This window comes from Camelus ferus, chromosome 2, assembly GCF_009834535.1.
Source record: "Camelus ferus isolate YT-003-E chromosome 2, BCGSAC_Cfer_1.0, whole genome shotgun sequence".
Lineage (NCBI taxonomy): Eukaryota > Metazoa > Chordata > Mammalia > Artiodactyla > Camelidae > Camelus > Camelus ferus.
The window spans coordinates 35,965,314-35,977,392 of NC_045697.1; the positions used below are offsets into that span (position 1 = coordinate 35,965,314).

Here is a 12,079-nt window from a genome sequence, read left to right on the forward strand (position 1 = left end):
TATATGAACATGAAGATGAAGGAAGAGATGCTTCTACAAGCCAATGAATGCCCAAGGTGGCCAGAGAACTACTAGGGGAGAAAGCCTGGAATAGATGCATCCTTCCAGCCACCAGAAAGAACCAACCCTGTCAGCTCCTTCATAGCAGACTTCTAGCCCCAGAACTGTGAAACAATACATCTCTGATAGTTAAGCCCTCCAGTTTGCAGTACTGTGTTACAGCAGCCCTGGGAAACAGATACACTAAGGATGGCAGAGAAATGAGGTGGAAGGAATCTGAGCCCCAAGAACTGTATGGAACTCAATGTCAACATCTGCCTTGGTCCTGATAACCACCTGCCTTGTTTAAGGCACTGTGATACTGTGGTGTATAAGAAATACATTTTGGGTCTTTGTCCCTCTGGCACAGAGCTCCTAAAGTCCTTGGAATTTCTTAAGTGTGAAAGTGGTATGTTAATGAGGTGGTTTTTTTTGAAAACACCTAGGGATGGGGTTGCCTAAGGATCCAAACATATGATTAGAGGGTTGGAACTTTTAGTCCCCTCCACACCCCAAGGAAGGAGAGGGTCTGGAGGTTGACTCAGTCACTAATGGCCTCTGATTTAATCAATTGTGCCCGAGTCATAAAGTCTCCATTAAAAACCCAAAAGAGGGTTCAGAGAGCTTCTGGGTTGGTGAATGCATGGAGATTCGGGGAGAATGGTGACCTCCAAGAGGGCATGAGAGCTCTGCCCCACTTCTGAATACATTGCCCTCTGCATCTCTTCTACCTGGCTGTTCCTCAGTTATATCCTTTTATAATAAACCAGTAATCTAGTAAGTGAAATGTTTCTCTGAGGTCTGTGAGCCACTCTAATTAAACAAACCCAAGGCTAGGGGCATGGGAACATCTGATCTAAGCCAGCTGGTCAAAAGCACAGGTAACAACCTAGACCTGTGATTGGCATTAGAAGTGGAGGACAGTCTTGTGGGACCGAGCCCTTAACCTGCGGGTTCTGATTCTATCTCCAGGTAGCTAGGGTCAGAACAGAGTTAAATTATGGGACAGCCATCTGATGTCTGAGAATTGCTTGAATGTGTATGGGAAACCCTCACACATCTTAACGGGTGATCAGAACCTTAGGCTCTGTAACTGCGCCTCTGTTACTTGTGTTCAGACCAATCCTGACGCTAAGGAAAACACCCAAACTCCTCATGATGAACTACTAGGCCCGTGAAGATTGGGCCCCTGACTTCTTTCCTGCCTTCACCTTGGGGACCCCACATGTTCAGTCACATGGCGACACTACTTTACTCCTGAAGCCCTCTCTTGACCTCCTTCCCCTGTGCTTGCTTCTTCCTCTGCTGGTAACATCTTTCTTATCCCGGTCTCTCTGCCTGCATTCTTTCTCGTGCTTCGTGGCCTGGTCACCTCTAAACTCAGGCTTTTCATTCTCCAGAATTCCTTCCCTGACGTCACCAGGATTGGTTTCTGACCCTGTGCTCCCAGTGCTTCCTGCCATCACAATGTTATTAATGACACTGTAGATTACAAACAGCTTTTAGAGTTCAGCACCTGGCCCATCGTAAACACTCATTATGTCTTTGTTCAATGATGAAGGATCACTAGGGGTTTTCCTTGGCCAATCTATGGGTAGATGTGTTCTGAATCTCTAAAGTAAAGATTTGCATTTGTTTTGTTTTGAAGAGCAGCCCAACAATAAATTTAAAGATGGCCTGTAACTATGACATGAGGCCTCTGGAATCGGCTCTAAATATCTTCTACAGCAGTGCTATCCAGCTTCCTGTGAAGATGGAAATGTTCTATGACTGTGCTGTTCAATGTGATGGCCTCTATCCACCTGGATATTTCAATTTCAATTCAATTCAATTAAAAATTCCGTTTCTTAGTAGGTTGAATAATCTCCTCCAAACAGATCCACATCCTAATTTCCAGAACCTATTAATTGTACCAGAATCTATTAACTGTACCTTATATGACAAAAGGGACCTTGCAGATGTGATTAAACTAAAGATCTTGAGATGGAAAAATTATCCTGGATTATTTGAGTGGGCCCTAAATGTAATTACAGATGTCCTTTTAAGAAGGAGACAGAGAGAGATTTGACTGCAGAACAGAAGAAGACAGTGTGACAGCTGAGGCAAGAAGCTTCAAAGCAAACTTGGCTTTGAAGATGGAGAAAAGGGCCTTAAGCCAATGAATGCACAGAATGAAGCTCTAGAACCTGGAAGAGGCAAAGAAACAGGCTGTTCCGCAGGGCCTTGAGAAGGAGCATGGCCCTACAGACACCTAGATGCTGGCCCAGTGAAACTGACTTCAACTTCTGACCTCCAGAACTTTAAGACAATGAATGTGTGTTTTAAGCCAAATAATTTGTTACAGTGGCCATAGGAAATTAGTATCCTCAGTAGCACTAGCCACATTTCAAGAGCATATTTCTGGACAGTGCAGTGCTAGAATCCTCTGCTTGGTGAAGAAGCATGTCTCCTGGAAAATACATCTGTCAGAATTTAGAAACTCTAAATATTAATAATATGCCACGTGCATCCAATATGAACTTATGATATAATTATTATGCAGAGGAAAATCAGGCTAAGGAAGCTCACCTTTCTTCCGTGCAAGCAGATCATCAGGACAACAGTAAATCAAGGCCTTTCTTTGACACTGTGATCCATTTCTTTCAGTCAAGCCACTTTATAAATGGCATCGTTTTTTCTCATGAAAATTTACACCGAAGAGAGTTGCTTCACTTCAATCCGTCTTTCTCTTTGGAACACCGGAAACGTCAGCAAATCCGATACGAATGATCCTTCTCTTGTAAAATGTCTCACTTGATAAAAACAATGGCCTAATGTCTCAGTTTTGTTTGCTGTGTACATGTGCGGTCCAGGCAGGAGCACATCAAAGGTGTGAGGGCGAAAGAGACTCACCTCTGATCTTTGCTTCAAAAGGCCACACTCACAGCAGCCTTCACGGCATTGCCTCGCAGATTTCAGTCTTCCGCCTCAACCTGTCTGCACACGTGGGAAGGTTTTATAACAGTTAACAATTGTTAGGAAAGTGAAAGAGCTACCTTCTTCGAAAATGGTGTGGAGAGAAAAACCACCACCAAACGAACTCTATCAAGGCTATTACTAAATCACTCTGTTCTATCCCTTAACGTCAACACTCTAAACCCACGCGTGGGGGGAGAGAAATAGCTCAGTGATAGAGTGAGTGCTTACCATGCATGAGATCTTGAGTTCAATCCCCAGCACTGCCATCTAAATAAATAAATAAATAAACAAACAAACCTAATTACTTCCCTGCCCAACAACAAAAAGAAACCAGTTGGAAAAGATGGCTCATAATTCACCACTGGCAACTTTTTTGTTCAAAATTTTTCTCTAGTTCTAAAATATACATTAACATAAAATTGACCATTTTAACCATTTTTAAGTGGACAATTCAGTGGCATTAAGAAATTCATACTGTTGTGCAACCACCACCACTATCCATTTCCAGAAATTATTCATCATCCCCAAACTGAAATTCTGCACCAGTTAAACAATAACTTCCACCCACCCTTCTCTCAGCCCCTGGTAACCTTTACTCCACTCTATGTCTCTATGAACTCATGTCTTTATGATTATTCTAGGAACATCATATAAGTGAAATCATGCAGTGTCTGACTTACTTCAGGCAGCATGATGTTTTCAGGGTCCATGCATGTTGTAGCATCTATCAGAATTTCATTCCTTTTTAAGGCTGACTATTCCATTGTTTGTATATACCATGTTTTGTTCATCCATTCATATCCATCAATGGGCACTGGGTTGTTTCCATTTTTTGGCTATTGTGACCAATGCTGCTATGAACATTGGTGTAGACAATGGTGTATTTTATTAGTGGGCTATGCAAACCTATTAACCAGAATTTGTGCTGGATGAGAAATAGGTATGTCTTTCTTAAATTAGTGATTATAAAACTTGCCCATAAACTAGAATCACCTGGGGGTGTTTTCAAAAACTCCCAATGCCCATGCTGCACCCCAGACCAATTATATCAGATTATCTGGGAGTGAGACACAGGCATCAGTATTCTTCATAAATCTTACCAGTTGATTCCAATGTGCAGCCCAGTTGGAGAACCTAAACAGTTGACTAGTAAACACTATTTCACCTAAAGTATTTTCCCTTTACAGTATCTAAATCACACTTAGAGTTTCCATACTTCCAATTTCAATTTAGCTGAATTAAATTTATCTTTATATTTTTGAGATCTTCCAGCCAGAACACTTACACATATAATTTAAGTTTGGAAGGGGGTGGAGAGGAATCATAGATCTACCTACCATTATTACAGAAGTGTTTGCTTCTATCAGCAAAAATGAACACATTCAAGAATACAAAAATAAACCTTTATACAATTAAATCTAATAATAAAAGTAGACACATTTTCTTTAATTTCAGCTCTAAAAATTAGCTCCCAGTAATACAATTATTTAATATTTTTTGAAAATTCCATGCTAATGTAATAATATATAAAAAGAAATCACTATTTGCCAGTGATGCAATTGCTAATCTTAGAAAATCCAAAGGAATCAGGTTTAAAATAAAAAATCCTGGAGGTATAAAAAAAGGTTAAATGGTAAGAAAAAGATAAAAGTCAATAGGATCCTTGTATAACCAGTCATGACCAGCTGAAAAATAAGAGATCCAATTTAAAACAGCCACAAATATATATAATACTTAAAACAAAAGATATAGTGTATATTTGTTTAGTTATAAACCATACCAGGCAATGTTCAGAGAACGGCTTGTAGAGCAGGCTGCTTAGTGCTAATCCTGGCTTTTACCCTTAGTAACTATGGGAAATTGGGAAGTTATCTAATCTCTCTGTGTCTTAGTTTATCCATCTGTAAAATGTAGATAATAATAGTGTCGACCTCATAGAGCTGGAAAGACTATATGAGTTAAAAATGTAAAGTGCTTATTTAAACAGTCCCAACTCTATAGCAAGTACCATTTCTGTGCTAGGTTTTAATTTTATTACTGTGAGTTTTTTGAAAAAGAAATTGGAAAGATGGAGAACTATGACATGTTCTTGAATAGAGTGCATTTACAGGCATAAAGAGAGGGGGACAGAAAATAAATATTGAATCATTGAGTGCATAAGAAATGAATTCTGAAACTTGAGACTAAATATCTTTATGGGTCTGTTTTCCCTATTTAATTTATAATTACATAAATGTGTAAAATATAACATTTTGATTTTAATGCAATTTCAATTAAATCTAGAGAGAATTCTAAATATAAAGAAAAAATATTTTTTAATGGAAAAAATAATGGATTCAAATATAAAGGAAGATCTGAAAGAGAAGGGTTATTATCAACTTTTACAGTAAATTATGCAGCAATTACAGAATAGTGCTGGTAAAATAGAATTCTATTTCAGTGAATAAAAATCCAGAAGCAGACACAACCCTAAGTGGAAAAAAGAAACAGAAAATACGGCCGTGCAAGAGTTTTCAAAATCAAAGGGATAAAGGAAACTAATAAATACATTTTGATAACCAGATAGAAATTTGAAAACTAAGTAGTTCATAGACAAGAATTTAAACATAAAAGCTTAAATTAATGAAGAATATCATTAGGGAATGATTTCTGAAACACATCCGCAGAGGAAACATCAATTTCTCTCTGCTTTGAAGACCTCAATAGAAAAAGGTATTTGAAACAAGTTCATACTTACAGCACAGGGAACTATATTCAATATCTTGTAGTAACTTATGGTGAAAAAGAATATGAAAACAAATATATGTATTCATGTATGACTGAAGCATTATGCTGTACACCAGAAGTTACACATCGTAAACTGACTATACTTCAATAAAATATATATATAAAGAAAAAGGTATTTGAATATATATTATAATTTTAAATAGCTGTAAAATGGAAAACAAAAGCACAAGGACAAAATAGAAGTTTAAAATGCAAGTATGACATACAGTTTATCCATCACTTCTCCCCACCTCCACTTCTACCATCCTGGCCAAAGAATCTCTTACTTTGACCTCTGAAATAGCCCCTCCTGGAACTGGTCTCTCTGCCTCCACCCTTGCCTTCCTAAAAATCCATCCTCTGCATGACAAGCTGAGTGATCCTTTCTTAAAGCTCTTATGACCGAGTCAACTTTCACACTTAACACTCTCCCTTGCTTTTCCATGGCTCTTAAATTTAAATCCCCAGACAAATTCACGAGGCCCCACGTGATCACTCACCTCCCTCCAGTCTCTATCCTTGAACTGCCCTGAGTCTTTTTTGAAATTGAAGTATAGTTGATTTACAATGTTGTGTTTCAGGTGTACAGCAAAGTGATTCAGCTATACATATATACTACCTGAGTGTTGTACCAGCTGTTCCCTCTGCCTAGAATGCTCTTTTAAAGTTCAAAGTAATAATAAAAACATTTGTGAAGTGTCTTTCTGTATGTCTGGCACTTTCTAACACTTTAGACTGTAAATTAAATACACACAGGAAATCAGGAGAATACAGCGGGTCATCGCAGATTAAATGGTTTATAGCTTTCTCCCTAAGGGAAATAAAGAGAAAGTTTTCCATCAGTTATTAGACAAGGCTAAATACCTAAAATGTACTCTTTGAGACAAATTTAAAAGATTTCCAGAGGGCCTGTGCACATGCACACTGGATTCTTTCACCTTGCAACAAAACCAAGGTTAGAAATGCCCTTTTGTTATTTGAACATACTCTCTTGTGTATCAAGAAAAGCCTAGAAAGTATTATTGGGAGGAAAACTTTTTCTTTACCAACTTAGGTTGAAGTAGTTGGAAGAGGGGGTGCTGTGAAATAAGACAGATTAATAGGAACAAAGATCATTATACACAAATGCAGGAGCAAGGTACACACACAAATTTATTATACACAAATAAGGACTAAGGCTCTATATGCCAGCTTAATGAGGGGTGGGGGAGGGTGTTAAGGCTGCAGTGGTAAAGTGTGGAGGGTTCTCATAGGAAGTATTTACAAAATTCCTTGGCAGGTCCTGCTGCCAAGTCAGGCTCCACCCTATAGAAAGCTCCCTGAGAGAGGAGTTTATGGCAGCTGAATTCTCAGGAAGACCTGCTTTACTCATCAAAGGGAAGTTTAGAGAAGGCTTTTTTTCCCCTTCTCTTGCAGCTATTGTTTGTCCAGATGTCCTCAGTTTAAAATAGTCTTTATATCATTTTAGTGGGGTTAGTCCCTTCATTTCCCTGCTTGTAACTTGTCACGAAGTTTCACAGGCAAGGAGCTGGGGAGACTGCTGTGGGGAGACCTGGCTTAGAAGTTGGGAGGTAAGAGATCTGTGAACAAAAACACAGATAACGAGGATAAAGGAGTATAAAAGAACAAATCCCAACACATAGCCCCATCTCTCCCTGCACCAGCCTTCATTCTCAAGAATAGGTCCCTCCAAATAAACCATGCTTCACTCATTCAACCTAGATTGTTGACATGTTCTTTCAAACAGTTCAGGTGATACTGTGTCTTTTCCTGAATTATTCACATACAAGCAGCATCGTATGCCAATGACGGCACACTGTGTTCCTTGTTGGGCAGCCCACATAGCCAGGAGACGATGTTGGAGCACAGATGTGAAACGGCCGACCCAATTGGTGTGCTTTCGAGGTCTGCAGGGTGGCAGTGAATACTTGTTTCATTACTTTGGAAATGTTCAGAATTGCTTCTTCTAGGTCAGAAGTCCTCAAATTTGGAAAGAGTGTCTTTATTGAATTAGAATTGTAATGCATGGGCAGATTGCCTATGATGTCTTATTGGGTGCATCTATGTGGAGCCCAGGTTTGTAGCATTTAATGTGGGGTACCTGGTGGGGGAAGGTGTCAGGTATCCAAGTCCACATCGCCCTGACCATTTAGGTGGGAACTCTTTATATATCTTATTGCCACATAAACAGACCAGAGACAAGGTAACAGACAAGGGCAGAGTGGAGACTGTGACTTGCCAGGTTGGAGTTCAGTGGCCGTGGTGGCCTTTGTCATTGGTTCTGTTGGCATCTGTACATCTCAGTTTCCCACGTGCCTCTGTCAGGCTGTAAGAGCAAAATAGGTTGCGAAGACCAGCAGTCTGCTTTGGCAGCTATCAAGATAGGCATTGTTCCCAGACCAGGTCATGCCAGAATTTTGGTCTACACATGTGTAGCCTTGGGTATCGGGCAGACCAACCAGGGGAACAGCTGAGCTATTCCAGGTCACATCTGGGTGGCGTGCAAACCAGGAATACTGTCCAGTGCCTAGGCAAACATCTGTATTATTATAATCAGCCTTGGACTCATTTATAACATCTGTGGAGGGTTTGAAGGTGCCATCTGTGGAATCAAACCAGTGTTTGATTACAGTATTGTTTTGGTATGTTGCCTAGGAGGGGTCCAGTGCCGTTTCTATTTTCAATGCAAAGAGAAAAATTCCCCTCCAGCAGCCTCACCTGCGTGAAGGATAGACCTTGAGCTTCCATGGGAGTGCCCCAGTGCCAAACCACCCTGCCATATATAGGAGGCAGGGTGCCTTTCCTACAGCCACTGTCCGGAATGGGTTTACCAGGTGCTTGCACTGGCATGAATGAAAACTAGTTTGGGTTTGTGTGTGTTGTTTAGATGCTGACATAACCAGCAATCAGACTGATGAGTTAAGGTGGCCAGGGTTTGGAAGATTGGTGGGGGCTGAGCTAAAATTGTTGAGAAAGCAGAAAAAGTTGGCTAGAACAACACAATTTGAAAGGGAGCCCATAGTGAAGGAGCAGAGGGAGGGCTGGTGAAGGCAAGCAACCTCCAGCTAATCTTTCTATAATTGTAACAGGAGGGGTTCTGTTTAAATTTCTAGGTTCAGAGACTTTTCCAGGTCAGGGAGAGGAAAGGTTTCTAGGGGACATAAATGGAGACAAAATTCCTGATGTGAGATCTTGGGTAAAGCTGTCTGTTTCATGGCATCGCCTGCTTCTGGAGCCTGAGTAAGCACTGAAAATCCTCAATTTGAGGTCACTGATAGGGATGGGTTTCTAATTGTCCTGGGGGGTGATGATCTGGATCTAGCTTGGTGTCTCCTGTGAATCCAAGAGGACTTTTATTCTAATGAGAGTGTAGATGTAAGTTAGTGGTCCTTCCTAAGGCCTCTCCCAGAGAGGTGGCACTGTATGTTTTCTTCGAAAAATGTTGACGTATACTCATCTCCTGGAAGAAAGGGATGGTAAGGCCTGTCAGTGAAGACCATGCTTCAGTGACAAATATTAACACTGGTACCATCAATGCCAAGGTTAGATTTGAATTCATCACTTGTGCTCTGAGCTGTGTAAAAATGTCACAAAGGTGCTTAAAATGAAAGGAAATTTTCTTCTGGTTCAGCTGTGACTCCAGACAGGATCCAAAGAGGAGTTCTACAATCTCTTCTCTGGGTTTTATGGAGACTTACTTTACCCTTCTGTGTTAGCCTCTTAAGGCACTGCGTCAGCCTTAAAAGGGCAGAGGAAAGGGCGATCTGGGTTTTTCACAAGGTTCTCTACGATTTCCTGAACTCCTCTCCCGTCAGTACACCTGGAGCTCAGCAGTTCCTTTAAAGAGTCCAAAAACCCACTAGAAGCAGCTGTTCTGCTTGTGAACATCCGTTTCCTTTGTTAAAGGAGAGCCGGATTCCGGCCTTTGCTCCAAGCACGTGCCTAGAAACGCTCTGGTGGCCATTGGCCACGTACTCGGGACCGAGTCATTTCACGTCACTCAAGGACGGACATACCTGCGCTTAGAACTCAGGCCGCTGCACCGCAGACGTCGGAGACAAATTCCCAGGCCCAGAGTGGGTCCGAGACCCGCTCTTACTGCCGCAGCCGGGGTCGGGCCCCGAACCCGCTACAAAGTAGCGGCGGCTGCGCCCTGGGGAAGCAAAGCACAAACTTGTTACCGCGCGGGTCCTGCTCTCCGGGAAGCCTCCGAGCGGCTCCGAGCAGCGTGTGTGCCTCGCGCAGCTCCGGGACGAGCACAATCGCCCGCCCCACCCGGGCCGCCGAGGGCTGCTCTACCCCTGCGTTCTGGCCGCCGGGAGCAGCGGAGCTCCGGGCGGGCAAAGCTCGAAGGCATCCAGCCTTACTCGGGCCCCTCAGACCCGTCAGGGGCCCACCCCGCCGGGAGAGACAGAGAGAGCCGAAATCGGAGTAACACTCATAGCCCAACTCGCTGGGACAAAGAGACCCCGGCCCGCAGAGACCGGGCAGGCGGGGTGGGACCGGGAGGATGGCAGCGGGGCGGGCAGCCAATCCCAGGGAAGGTTGGGGAGGGGCGGGGCAGGAGGAGGGCTTCGGGGCGGGGCTGGAGGTGGGCGGGGGGCAGACAGCCAATCCCCAGGAAGTTTGGGGCAGGGCGGGGAGGGGCGGGGAGGGGCGGGGAGGGGCGGGCCCCTTCTGACTTGCTGCGGCGGGAGAACTAGCTGACCGTACCTGGAGCCTCAGGGTGTCAGCGCGGGAACCGGATTTATCTGGTGCCTCCCCAGGCCTTGACTCCTGTGGATGTGGTTCTCCCAGGCCAACGCTCCTTCCACGGCTCTCCTAGCGAGGCCATAGCCCTTATCCTCTCCTCAGGCCAGCGCCTGGCCCAGGGCTCCAGGTCACACAGCCCCCTAGAACGCTGAGCGGCTCTTGCCTGGGCCACATTTTCATTCTTTTTGAGTGCCTACAATGTGCCGTGCACCTTTCTATTCCTCAAAAGACCGAAACAAAGGCCTTTAACATTCTAGTGCAAAACAAAAAAGTCAACATGTAAATATAAAATATCTTAATGATAAGTGATAAGGAGAAAAACCTGTACATTTATTAAAACGTAGAAAACTAAAGATAGAAAAGTCTTTTCTGTGAACAAATGTCCCTTCTGACACTAAGAAACAAAGAAGCAAAACTCATCATGACTGGGGTTATAGCGTTGGAAACTACATTTCACTGCAGAAATGACTAAATATGATGACAGGCTCTTTACCAGGAGGGCTGTCTGAGTGGTGGCCTGCGCACCTGAGTAGGGTCTGTTTGGATTCATATTTGGTAATGCAGAGACCAAGATGGACAAGGCCATCTCCCGGGGGTGCGTACACATGGTCTACAGTCCTGGTGGCAGTCACTAGTGAGAGGATACTCATGAAGGAGGCTATCTATCATGGGGATGGGACAGTGGTCTTCAAACAGGTTCCCAGCCCCTCGTCTCCCAGCCCCTGAATCAGTCTGCAGTCTGCTTTATCCTTCCTGGCCGTCTGCGCGCTGAGGGGACACTTCCCCCGAAGCAGCACCACTCTGGCTGCTCTGGTCTGGGCTCTGGTTGCACTGACCTCCTCAGCCCTCCCCGGGCCATTCTTTATTTTTTGTTTCCTGCCTCTTCGATGACTTTTTCTCTCTCTTTTACGCTTCAGTCTGGATCAAGAAATGGGTGTGACCACTACTCATATTGCCCTTTGCTAATGTTGATTCACCACCCCATTTGTAACTAGGTTTATTTCATTGATACCTCTTCTCCTCCCTCTCCCTTTTAAATTAATTTTACATTTTCTTTCCCCCCAAGCAATTTTTACCTTCTAAAATACATATGTTTTCACAGTATAGTTGAATGAGGCCAGGGGTGCAGGGAACTCAGTGATTGTGAAATAAAGTGGAGAGAGAGAAATACTCAGTCTTTGGAAGCAATTGCCTCATGCTGGGATGTATTCGTTCATTTATAGAATCCATATGTATTGAGAACTACCATATACCAAGCACTGTGGTAGACCTGGAGGTAAATAGCTGGCAACAAAACATGAGCCTTGCCCTTGTGGAGCTTTTAGTCTAGTGGGTAAAACAGACATTAATACAAGAATCATATTTTTAAAATGTGAAATTACCACTTAAAGGCTAAGATAGAGGCCAAAGACTCAGCTGTGAGGTTAAGAAAGGGATGATTAAGTAGAAAATTGAAGATGAATTTATGAGGCAAAGGAAAGGAACTTGGGGGTTTAGTTCCAGGTAGAGGGAAGAGCATGTGCAGAGTGTGAGCTCCAGGAAAGAGGTCAGTGCATTCATGAAA

At 43.0% G+C, this 12,079-nt stretch overlaps 1 non-coding gene across 1 annotated transcript; it reads right to left on the reverse strand.

Annotated features, from left to right (window-relative positions):
* Window positions 1–9,392: 9,392 nt before the first annotated feature.
* Window positions 9,393–9,514, reverse strand: LOC116659384. The gene has a single exon (XR_004314750.1). It is a non-coding gene; the product is annotated as a small nucleolar RNA SNORA26 (small nucleolar RNA).
* Between the last annotated feature and the right edge of the window lie 2,565 nt (window positions 9,515–12,079).